The sequence below is a fragment of the Pseudomyrmex gracilis genome, unplaced genomic scaffold (genome assembly GCF_002006095.1).
Source record: "Pseudomyrmex gracilis isolate BER0280 unplaced genomic scaffold, ASM200609v1 scaffold_0, whole genome shotgun sequence".
NCBI classification, from domain to species: domain Eukaryota; kingdom Metazoa; phylum Arthropoda; class Insecta; order Hymenoptera; family Formicidae; genus Pseudomyrmex; species Pseudomyrmex gracilis.
Genome location: NW_018020584.1, coordinates 3,328,201 through 3,339,997, shown reverse-complemented (window position 1 = coordinate 3,339,997; position 11,797 = coordinate 3,328,201). Strand labels below are relative to the sequence as shown.

The 11,797-nt window shown below is 42.4% G+C and overlaps 1 protein-coding gene across 3 annotated transcripts in view; it reads left to right on the top strand.

Annotated features, from left to right (window-relative positions):
* LOC109851707 (dystroglycan-like) overlaps positions 1-11,797 on the top strand; it is a 64,250-nt gene that overhangs the window by 29,045 nt on the left and 23,408 nt on the right. For 2 of the 3 annotated variants that reach the window (XM_020422062.1, XM_020422043.1), the window contains exon 1: positions 856-1,203. The exons of the other annotated variant lie outside the window; for it this stretch is intronic. The gene's annotated coding sequence lies outside the window, so the exon portion shown is untranslated. Of the gene's footprint in view, positions 1-855; positions 1,204-11,797 lie in introns of those variants that run through there. 3 annotated transcript variants of the gene reach the window in all.

Genomic DNA, 11,797 nt, shown 5'->3' with positions numbered 1-11,797 from the left:
ACACGTGAAAAGATTAAAAAAATAATAACATATCAGTATTATGTTAATTTTACATTGAAGTAATAATCAAAACGTCGTAACACAAGAAAAGTTCTACATTTTGACGCACAATTTTTTACTGTGTATATATACATATACATGTAGCCGGCGAGGCGCGGTGGATTTTCTTCTACACCCGCAATCGAGACGGAAGAGAGGAGATTCTCCTGAATCGCGAGAGAAAAAGTTGAGAGAGAAACGGCGAAGGGTAATAGGGGACGGAAGAAACGGAGACGAGGCGCTCGTACAGAAAAGGATGCACTGCGCAGGCATTGGCGGCGCGAGAGACCCAGGTGGGAGAGAATGTGCGGCTCTCGTCGCGAGTCAAAGAAAGACGGATATATCGAGCGATAGAGAGGGACCTACGAGACTCATGCTCCGATGGAGATAGTCTACGCTTGAAAGGAGTGAGAGGGAGAGAGAATGAGAGACGGAACAAGAGTTACATGCGCGTCGAAAGAAGACAGACGGCACGGATCGGCAATAGCAGAGACCGTACGATTGTGTGAGAAAGACAGAGAAAGAGAGAAAAAAGGGTGGAAAGAATGTTAATGTCAACTTTAAACCGCGACTGATAAAAGAAGATGACTCCACGCGACGGCAACTGGTGACTTTAGGGGCTAGAAAGAGAGAGAGCGTCTCGTGTTCGCTCGCGTGCAGTGTGCGGCACATAGACCGTGATTGAAACGAGACGGCGAGCTGCTGTGTGGGCGCGGGGGAGTGACGGAGGAGGAGCGAGAGAGACGGCGATAAAGAGGATCGCGGGGAAAGGATAGAGGGAGCCGCCGGGCGCCATACTGGCATCGTCCGTTCGTTCCGCACAGTACGCGCCCAGCGGCTACGCGGTGTCGTTGTCGCCGCGCCGTCATCGTACAATCATCGTCGTTTCCTTCGTCGTTAAACAGTTTTGGTGCGCGCAAACATTTTATTTTCTCTCCCGGTTTTGTGCGCCGACGCGTCGTCGGAGCGTCGCCCGGAATTGCATTTTCGTCCGCTGTCGCTCCGTTCGTTCTCTGCGTGCGTTTCCGCGCGAGGATACACGAGGGCGGCCAGAAAGTGTGACCGTCGAGTCGCCGGTCGGATTTTTTTTCACGACAAAGACGACTTGACTGTCGCCGTCGTCATCCCCACCTGTCGGGACGCATCTCTACGCACCGATACGAGGTAAGCACCAGACGGTGACACCGATGTGCGAGCAGCAACAACTGAGAGAGAAAGAGAAGAGAGAGAGAGAGAGAAAGAAGTTGATCGACGGCGGCGTGTTAAGGTTAGGTGACCGTCGCCGTCGTCGACTGCCGCGATGGATTGCGAGCGAGATTCCGTATCGAGAGCGCCTGGAGTTCGCGAGATTTACCTTGCGAGGGTTCTCGCTCCGTTCTCGCTCTCGTCGTGCAAGACGTGCTTTGCGTCGCGTCGCGTCGCCTCGCGCCGTGTCCTTTGCCGACACGGCGCGCCGCGTCGCTCTTACTTTCGTTCTCCGCCAACGCTCCGAATTCACGCGTGCCTGCTGCTCGAGCAGATGAGAGATTAGAACAATAGACGGTCAGAAATCGATGTTAAAACCTGCTCCCATGGGGACACAGAAAAAATTTACAGCTCCATTAACTTTCCGGCTCTAAAAGGGTTCACAAATTTAGTCACTTCGGAAAGATAATAACAGGTAGAAATATCTGAAATATCTTTTTTTTTTTTATCCTACAGGTAAAAAATACTGATAGATATTTCCCTTGTCAACGGTGATTCTTTAACTATCGTATTATCTACAAAAAAACAAATAATTTTTTAGTTCCTAATTTTTACTTTTTCCTGGTTCTTTAAAGATTCAATTCTTAACTCTCTTAAGTAGAATCAGTGCATTGCACTGAAAATCAGTAAATATTTACTGATTCAGTAGTTATAAGTCTTTCATTGAGTCAAATGGTTACTGATTTTTAGTGCAATGCACTGATTCTACTTAAGAGAGACGAAAAGATCATAAAATTCCAAAACTGATCTTTCGGTGTTCAGGCTCCAATTGTTTCGATAACTTTGTTTAAAAGGCTTTTCTACATGTGCTATCTACATGTGCGTAGATACATATTTCTTTTTCGAAATTGCGATTTCGAAGTTGCAAAACTAGATTACTTATTCGTTATCCTTTCGGAAAAACAAATGGGGGGACGATTAATGTTAGACGGAAATGTAATCTCAGGCTGCTTTTAATGGCGGGACGCTTTGGGGTGCAGATGTTCCTCGCGTTTTGCGAGGCTAATTTCGTCTCGACGGCGAATCTCGCACGCCGATTGTACGCGTGGGGGGGATTTCGCGGAACGGATGGAGAAGAAAGTGAGAGCAGCTAGGAGAGGCGAGTCGAAGAGTTAGGTCGGTTAGGAGCGAATCTCGGTGTTGAGAGAAGAAAGAGATTCTGATACAATATAATGCATAAGAAAAGAGAGACAGAGAGAAAAAAGAGAGAGAGAGAGAGAGAAAGAGAGCACAGAACCGGGAGAACTTTTTTGCTGCGCGCGCGCGGCCTGTGTCGCCGAAGCTGAAAGTTTACGCATAAAGTTGAACCGCGACTTTTTTCTGTAGAGAAAAATTAAAGCGCAAGGTGAAAAGACCGTTATAAAGTTAACAACGGCATTAACAAACTCCTTTTTAACCGAATTAATTCGATTCGACGATGTAATTTGAAGTCGCTGATCCGTATTGCGTTTGCAAACTCTTCTCGAGGAAAATTGACTGCGAATTGTGAGAGAAGCGTGCATATTTATCTTCACATGCATATACATCATCTGATGAATATGAAAATGTGACGGGAGAGAGAGTTATATCAACGATAATTAACTATTAACTTCAATCAGTGGCAATTTTTATTAATAGTTGCTTAATTGTCGAAACGTGGTAATAATGTCAGTATATAAAAATATAATGTGCCCCTACGCACGCAAGGTCTCTCACCACTTATACGGTTGAATTACACCTCAAAAGATTGTCTTGAAGGATTACTTATATTGCAACTTTTTGAATTTGTGTAACAAATTTTTGAACAAGCACTATCGTAGAATAATTCTGAAATAACTCGTTTTACCTTTATAGAAATAGGTACACAATATCTTTTGTGAAACCGTTCACTAGGAACAACCCACATACCGTCGAAGCATATTCCTAAAGTTCATGAGGAACATCTTACGCTTCTATGCCTCATCGATGATGTATAGCTGCAGACGTTCCTGCCGCTATAGAGAACAGAGCGACACACGAGTCGGTCGCCCGTCTTACATTACGGTCGTTTCCTCTCGCGCCCGCGGCATAAATTTCGAGTTCTGACTGCATTATGCATGCCGCGCGATGCACGAAATATTACCATAAGTGGTGGTACACTGCCGCCGCTCCGCGCGTACAAAGACGAATCGCTTTCCGCGTCAGCCGTCGCTCGCGCCGCGCCGCGAAAACGCATAAATTTTTAATCGCGGTCAAAAATTATGCCGCGCGCGCCCACCTCCCACCACGTTTCAGCGTTTTACATTTGACCGACGGTCCTCTTCTCGCGTAGAGAGAATTCGTCAACTTGACAAAGTTATGCGATAAGGAAATATTGGCAGTCGTGCTGTTGAGACGACGACGCATTTCCGTGTCACTTTAAACTTTAAACAAGTGTCTCCGCGACACTCTGCTGATTCAACTCTGCCATCGCAAAAGATCATGTTTATGATTAGGTATGCTCTTTTTGAGATTGTTGTGCTTTAGCACATTCTATATATTCAAATTCTAAAAAATAAGATATACTTCGCAGAAAGTCAATTGTGTGTGTACGTGTTAGCAAAGAAAAGCGGATTGTGATATTGGACCCGCTCGGAGCAGCTGATGTGTTTCTCTTCGTTCTTTCTTTTCGAGCAGGTTCGAATGAAATCGAACTCTTTGTTTGGTCGAAGAAAGAAGTCGGTGCTCTCGGTTCGGTCAGCTGTCAAACTTTTCTCGAGTTCGCCAATAGCGACGGAGTCTCCGCGCACTCCGCAATGTGACAAAGAGCCGCCCCCGACGCATTTCCGCAGTAAATCCATTATTCGTCTATGTCTCTTCGCTTTCCCGATCGACCGATGAAAAATTCGTAGACTTCATGCTTCTTGGTCAGAACTTGGAAATTGCGACGCCAGTCTCTTGCTTTTTAATACATGTAATTACAAAACTATTGGAAAAATTATGGAAGTTAAATATTTTTCATAAAAATTTTGCATACACAAGAATAGTTTTTTTGTGAGTTTTACATCTTCTCTTAAGTTGATAAAAAGTCTTATTTATTTTTGTTTTTTAATTTTTGTTTTTAGTTTTATTTTTTGTTAAATATAAATATATTAACGTCTTTTTTGTGCTTGTTCGTATTTGATTTTTTGTAAGTTTGATGTCTAGATTACTAAAGAAATTACTGACAATGAGACATTGCTGATTGACTCTTTATATGATTTGTGTGTGTGCGTGTGTGTGTGTGTGTGTGTACGTATATGCTGCCAACAAAATAATATCGCGTAATGCGATCGGCTCGAGCCCGCATGAAGCGTCATCGTAGTTTCTTTTACAGACCCATTCGTCCATCGATTCACTAATGCCGAGCACTGTTTTATCTTCCTACACATTTTATTCACAATAAACCCATTCCTTGATTTCTACTCGAATTTCTCCGATAAGATAAACGTCTCTCAGTGCATCTTTTGTTTCAAGTAGGGATAATCGATTTTTTATACGACAATTACATTTGCGATTTATCAGTCTCGAGATTAATGTCTGTCGACGATAAAAATGAATCTTTTTGACCTGACGCCTTATGTCCATCGAATTTAATCGGGAACCCTCGGCAAGATAATTAGGTTTATAAGCTCGAGAAAAATATTCCGAGAGGTACTTACGGAAATTTAACTACTCGACGAATTAAGGATTAATTACTCCGTTTGCTTTTGCTCGCGAGCTTGCCTCGTTAATTTCGATTTAACCGGGATGATTTTTTGCCTTTCGCGGAAAGGAGAGGTTCTCCTTACCGCGTAATATTCTTATCTCTTGCACAATTAACATTAATGAAAAGTCATCGGCATGCTGCCAGCTCTCTCACGCTCGTTCATTAAGTCTCATTAGAGGCATACTGACCTCGCCCGATCTTTCACAAGTTACATGGCGCGGATCGGGGGGAACCTCTTTGCACATACATATACCGCTTCTTCTGACGCGAGTGGCAATACATCATGTCGGGATTGGAGGTCCGATTTGTGAAAAGACTTCTAATCACGCTCGTGCCCGTTTTGCCATATAATATTCGACATACATACGTATTTTTTAATGAATGTTCGACATACATACATACGTATCTCGAGAGATATTCGTTTTGACGATTTTCGCTCACGAATTTGTAACAATTATTTTTGTTATTTTCTAATTAGAGATTTTTACGGACAGATAAATATGTCATTAAACAAATCTATTATTTACTTGTACTTTCTATAAATATATAACTGATAAATGTAAAACTATACATAAATAATATTAATATATAAATGTAAAACTATACATAAATGATATAATATAAAATACTTTGTAATTAATATAAATTACTTGATTATTTATATAATTTTAAATAGTATATAATTTATTATAATGACGCACTCACTTTTCGCTTATCTGCAAAACTGAATTAACGGTATTCACCATGTGTGTGTGTGTATGTTGGTTGCTTGAAAATTTTAACAAGACTCGGTTATATATTTTATGTCCTGGACGTTCCGGCTCACTTGGTGCAGCTTGTGTAATACGTTGCGAAATATGTTACATGAACAAAATAACTTCTTAAAAGCGCTTGTTTAATTCCGCGAGGAATTATGTCCCCTGTGCTACGGAAACTTTTCGTCGGCGCGCGATGTGCATCGTATTCTTTCCATAGCCTGCAGCAACTTTCGACGAGCCTGCAGGTTAATGGCATTTTCAGCGGCATTTACCGCTAACGGTGTCCTCTTGATAATGCCGTCCGCCCTAACGTTTTACGAAGTGGCTCGTGCATAGAAATTTATCGCTCGCTCTCTCCGAGAACGGTATAGAGAGCCTCCTTTGAACTGCTAGCGAAGTGATTGATGTGCGCGTTTTTACATCGATTGCAAAGAATCTCGGTGCGTTCCATTCGCCAGATATTCACTTTTTTCCTGTGCGTATATGTGCGGTAAATTATTGCCGTGTTAATGAGACGCTGAATAGTTTGCATATCTATGTGAACCATTTATATTTTTGCTGCACCCACGACCGCTGCGTTACGACTCCAATATCTTTCCTTCGTCGAAGGAAAAAACAAATCGCCGCAGACGATTTTTTTCTTCGAGCTGTGATACGAAAATAACGTTCGGTGTTTCCTCCGCTGTGTGCGGGAAAACTTGGTGATCGCGCGGACAAAGAACAAGAGGGATGGGACGTATTTTTTCGCACGGTGCGGCGTTCGCATCCTGGTCACGATTAATTAACCTGGTCGGCGCGCGTCGGTCGAGCGTGTCCTATTTACGGACTTAAATGGAAAATGGAACGCGCTCTCGCGACGGAGGCGGTGGCGGATACTCGTTTCGCGCGCTGCCAGGCGCGACAACTTAGCGGAAAAAGAGTGGATTTCTGACAAATAAAAGCAGCCTGCAGGCCGGATCGAAAGCGCGCTTCGAGCTCGCGTTTATATATACTACGCGAAAGTGGTCGGAAATTAAAGGCTCCGAAACTCAATCGTTCTATTCCTGAATCACAATGGGGGCGGTGCCGTCGTCTACGGCGGCGACGTGACACAAAAACGATCATCGTCAACGGAATGCTGAAATTGGTACGTGGGAAGGCACGAATCTTCCGTAAAAAAAAAAAAAAAAACAAAATTGTTCCGAGATTGCGCGGTTCGTGTGACTGCAAATTTCACGATTTTTATTATTAATTTTTTCTTTTTCTCTCTCTTTCGAAGTATCAGTTTTCACTATCGAACGGAAACTGCTACTGTACACGCGAGTATTGATTAATAAATAAAATATTCTTCCACAATATGAGACATTGTAATACGTATTAAATTTCGTAGTCCATTTATTGTGTACGAACAATATCGAGATATATAGGGATAATAAAGTCTGGCGCGGATTTATGTATAATTCGTTAATTAAATATTATTACAACACTACAATGCATTTATTTATTAATTACATAATAATGCATAGTTTTGTTTGCTTATTAATATTTATTAGCACGTATCAAATATTTTATTCAACGTTCTGAGATTGCATTCCCTTGACTTTCTCATGGTTATGTGCGCGCAGCTAATGTAGCTTTAATAACCGCATCAGTTTATTGCTTAATTAAAGCACATCGCGTGGATTTTCCATTTACCATTCCCCCCCGGCGGATGTGACCGCCGCGCAAGTTTATTTCTTGATAAATATGGAGAAGACCCGGCGCGGTCTGCTTTGCATTTGGCCTTTCTCCGATCTGTTGAGCTCTTAGCTCACGTGCGACACACAAGAACGCAACAACACCGCGATCACACCGTGGTGTTATTACGATAACGTATATTTATCGCGTTTGAAGAACATACATACACACGAGGGCCGCGTAACGCAGCCGCCCGCGTAAAACAGGATGAGCTTGTGCGATATTACGTGAGATAAACGTTTTTGAATGGTCGCCCGAAGGGATGTATCGCGGAGTGGTAACATTAGTTCCGAAGAGAGGGAGAAAGAGAGAGACTTTGTGTTGCGCTCTATTTTCAGATATGAGAAATAAAGTGACGCGACAAGGATAAGGGGTAAATTAACGAACGCGCGAAGGAACACGGCAATTTGTTGCAGCACTCGTGTGTCATCCCTCTCTCGTGTTTAGTATTTGAAAATCAACGAGGGTTTCGAAGGAAGTCGCTTGTTCCGCTCTTTCTCTTATTGCGAACTTCCGTTTCGCACAAAGACGACCTTGTTTTTCTTCGCGATGTATTCGAAAGAAGATGGCACGCATATTTCACCCGAGCGTTAATAAGTGCGTTCATTCGTCGAAACCATTTCTTTCTTCGCCACGCTACACAGAGCTCGATCACGATCCTCCTCCTCATGAGCGTGTATATATTTTCTTAGGCTTTCTGCGGCAACCGGTGTTGACAGCGTTTCGCGTGTTTCGTAAAAAAACAAAAAAAAAACAAAAAAAAAACAATCACGAGTTGGCGGCGGGTGACATTTCACTCCGAAAGCGTGGAAACTGCCGTCCTTGAACGCTTCGTAAATTAAAATCGGAAAACCTGTCTCTATATGTGTCAAGCAAAGTTTTTTAAACGAGGACGGCGGTGGCGTAAACTTGTTATCGGACGAGATATAATATATAGCGGGAAGGTATGTAACAAAACAAGACGAGCATTATGACGGCTCAATGAACCGAGATAATTAGCCCTATTTATCGTATCGGAAGTTATCAGTTATTTTTGTATTACCGTGACAAATTCAGTAAAAGACAAACGATAATTTGGAGTGGGATCTTTTTGTTTTGTTTTATCGAGAGAGAGAGAGAGAGAGAGAATATATGCGACATTTAAGAAAGATAAGTAAAAGACAACACGCGCTATTTATTTTGCTTTACAAGAGATACGACAAACCGTTTTATTTTTCTTCTACTTCCGCGATTCTTCGAAAATCTGTCACGTCAAACAGCTCCGCTCGCATTTTACGTTATCTCCTAAATCAGACGCGAACGAGCCGCGGTAAACGTCGAGTATGTAACGTGCGATTGCGCGTGCTTGCTGCACTTTCGGAGAGAAAGCGATGTCCCAAGTGCGTCGGCCGTAAAAAAGAACGATCGTACGCCGAAAAGCGGTCGAATTTCGACAGATAAATTCTTCAGTGGTATTGAGCGCGCGCTCTCTCTCTCTCTCTCTTTTTTTCTCTCTCTTTCGATCCGTCAGATTACCGGGATTATTACAAATCCCCTTCGAGGCTTGTCATTTCTCTCCGGGTGGATCGGACGTGCTCGAGGAATTTCAATGAGCGCTCAGACTGATCCTGCCCGATTTTAAATTAACGTAACTCTGTTCGAAGATAAAGCAAAAATAACTTTCGTTCGCCATATAGTCGAGAAACGTGTGTGAAGATAAAATATTGCTTTTACATTTGAATATTCAATGTATAGGAATATTTTTTTAACGAGTTTCGAGTTAACACGCGTAATCGCTATTAAATATAATCGCCCGCGAGATGTGTTGCCGAAAAAGTGAAATTGCGAAAACAACAATCTCGTGTAGCATAACACGTGCGGTAGACATCAGAGTCAATTATCGCGGCGCTTAGAAATCCATTTTTCTTACCCCTCTCTCTCCGCCCTGCAATACCGCGAACGCGCGCGGTGGGATGGAGGCAATAATTCTCGCGCAAAAGATCGATAAATGTATCTCACAACCTCACGCGCGTGCTTCTTCGGCCGTAAATATCTCCGCAAAGAAAATATTGGGATTGCTTGTTAAGCAACTCAATCAAACTGCAATCTTATCCGAGCGTGTGCGTGATTAATTGATTTCGATAATTATTTACATATCGTAGAGATAACATCGGTGCACGAAAAATTTGCTATTGTGTGCGCACAAATGATCTGTATATGTTCGGCGTTCGAGAGATTAATTGGCAAATGGAATTTGTTTTTCGTTACGGTCGCTAGTGATAGCCAAATTTATTCTGTTTTATTGGTCAAATATATATTCGGGAAAATAATGAATTGCTGTTAAACAATTTAATTGATTATTTTTAGCAATAAAAGATTTACGGATGGTCGGGGAAAAAATTGATGCAAAAAGTAGTTTTGGTGCACCGATAAAACGCAATTAGTAACAATATCTCGCGGGTGTTTTTTTTCTTTTTTATTTTTTTATTTTTTATTTTTTTTAATCAAAACATGATTTTTGACAAACCGACTGTCGATAATCGATACAGCACGGAATACGCGTGTTGATCCATATCGGACAACAGGTAAAATATTGTGCAACACACATATTCTATGCACTTGAATGCAGTGAATGGACTTGGTGGTCCGTGAAGTTATGAATGAAGCTTAGAAACTGAATCGCGCACGTGAATTTGTGTTAAAGCGGCAATTTTGCGGCGTATGTATACGCGCATTTACACGGAGTACGTGACTCTATTAACATAATTCTAACTCACTCCGGTTGAAACTGATGAAAACTACTGCGTGGAGAGATACTAGTTGTGGCGTCTATTTACGAGTCTAAGCTATGAAAACGAATTAAATCTTATCGCCAAGGGAAATAGAACAGCGGAGTAAACTCGAAAGGAAAAGTAAACTGACAAATGGTTCACAGCAGCAATAAAAAAAACTTGCTCTCTCAAATGAACTGTGTTGTGACTCGTATTACAAGACGTAAAAAAAAAAACTCAGAAAACAAATCTGACGTAATTTATCAAACATTTCGTTGCGAGTACGTTGCGTAATATCCTCAGCAAATTCACACAATTTTATCTTGAAAATGAATCTAAATGCGATCTTTTTGTTTTTTTTTCATTTTTCACGCTCGTTTACGTTCCATTTGAACTAGAATGCGTTCATGCTCGTATTTAGTTCCGTGGGTGAAATTGTGAGTATCGACGTTTCGCCAGCCCACGTTAATGAAGAAATTCCTGAGGCGTTGTCGCTCAATCTCTTTGACAGTAACTGACAACGCGGCTGATATACATTCCGCGCTGCCGATGAAAGTGGAAATTGCCTTCTCTCTATCATCATTTCTGGGGAAGGATATAATATCTCTTCGCCAGCATGTAGGTCGAACGCAACGAAAGGCGAAAGGTAAATCACGTCCGACGTACACGGTACACTACCGAGCGTTATCGCATTAGGGATGAAACTACCCCATCCTTCGAGGTAGTCACTTTAATTTGACAGACGTCGGTAATCGTCACAGAGTGTAACATCTATTCATAGGATTCTGTATGTTCGTTTTATGCGCACAAGGCGTTTGCGTTTGCTTGTCCGCCAACGTTTTCGCGTCGATATTTCACCTACGCGTTTCGCTCCCACGCGCGCGCGCACACACACACACACACGATCACAAAGAAATTGCTAATAGACACATGTGTATGTATCACATATTGAATCGAGCTGAAATTTTTGTTCCGGCGCTTTTGCTTGCGCATCCACGCGCGCGCGAAATGCCACAGGGGAACAAAGGCGCGGCCTCTACGCGCTTCCGATACATGTACGGTGGACGGTCGATGGATGGTTGCGCGCCGAAAATACGAGAAGACCCGGTTCGATCGGTTCGCCCGATAGGTCTGTTAGCGCGTAAACTTGCTTCTCGATTCACCGCTGCGGTGATTAAATATCGGCTGTGATTCGGCTTGTACGTAACCGCGCGTTTATTTATTATTGGATTTTACGTCACGTCCTCTTTGATCGGCGCGGTGTCGGTTCGTGTCGATCTAAATCGGCCAAATATCGCGAAAGTCACAAACATTACGCAAATTTTGAATGAACATAAAGTTCTCGTGAATATGGATAGTATTTGTTGCAAAAAAAAGTTATTTTTAAAGTGACAAATAAGAACACGGTAATCGGTAACGCTTGACGTTTGAAAAATGTTTCTCGTCTCTCTCGCGCACATATCATTTATCTTCTCTGCGTTATTTGTAGAAGTGTCATAGTCGGTAAGTGTCGTATGTTGATTTTTCCATGCGCGTGGTGGGTCAATGCCTTCTGTAACGTGATTCCTACATCGCGCAACCTATAGTCTCTGCGTCGGCCGTCA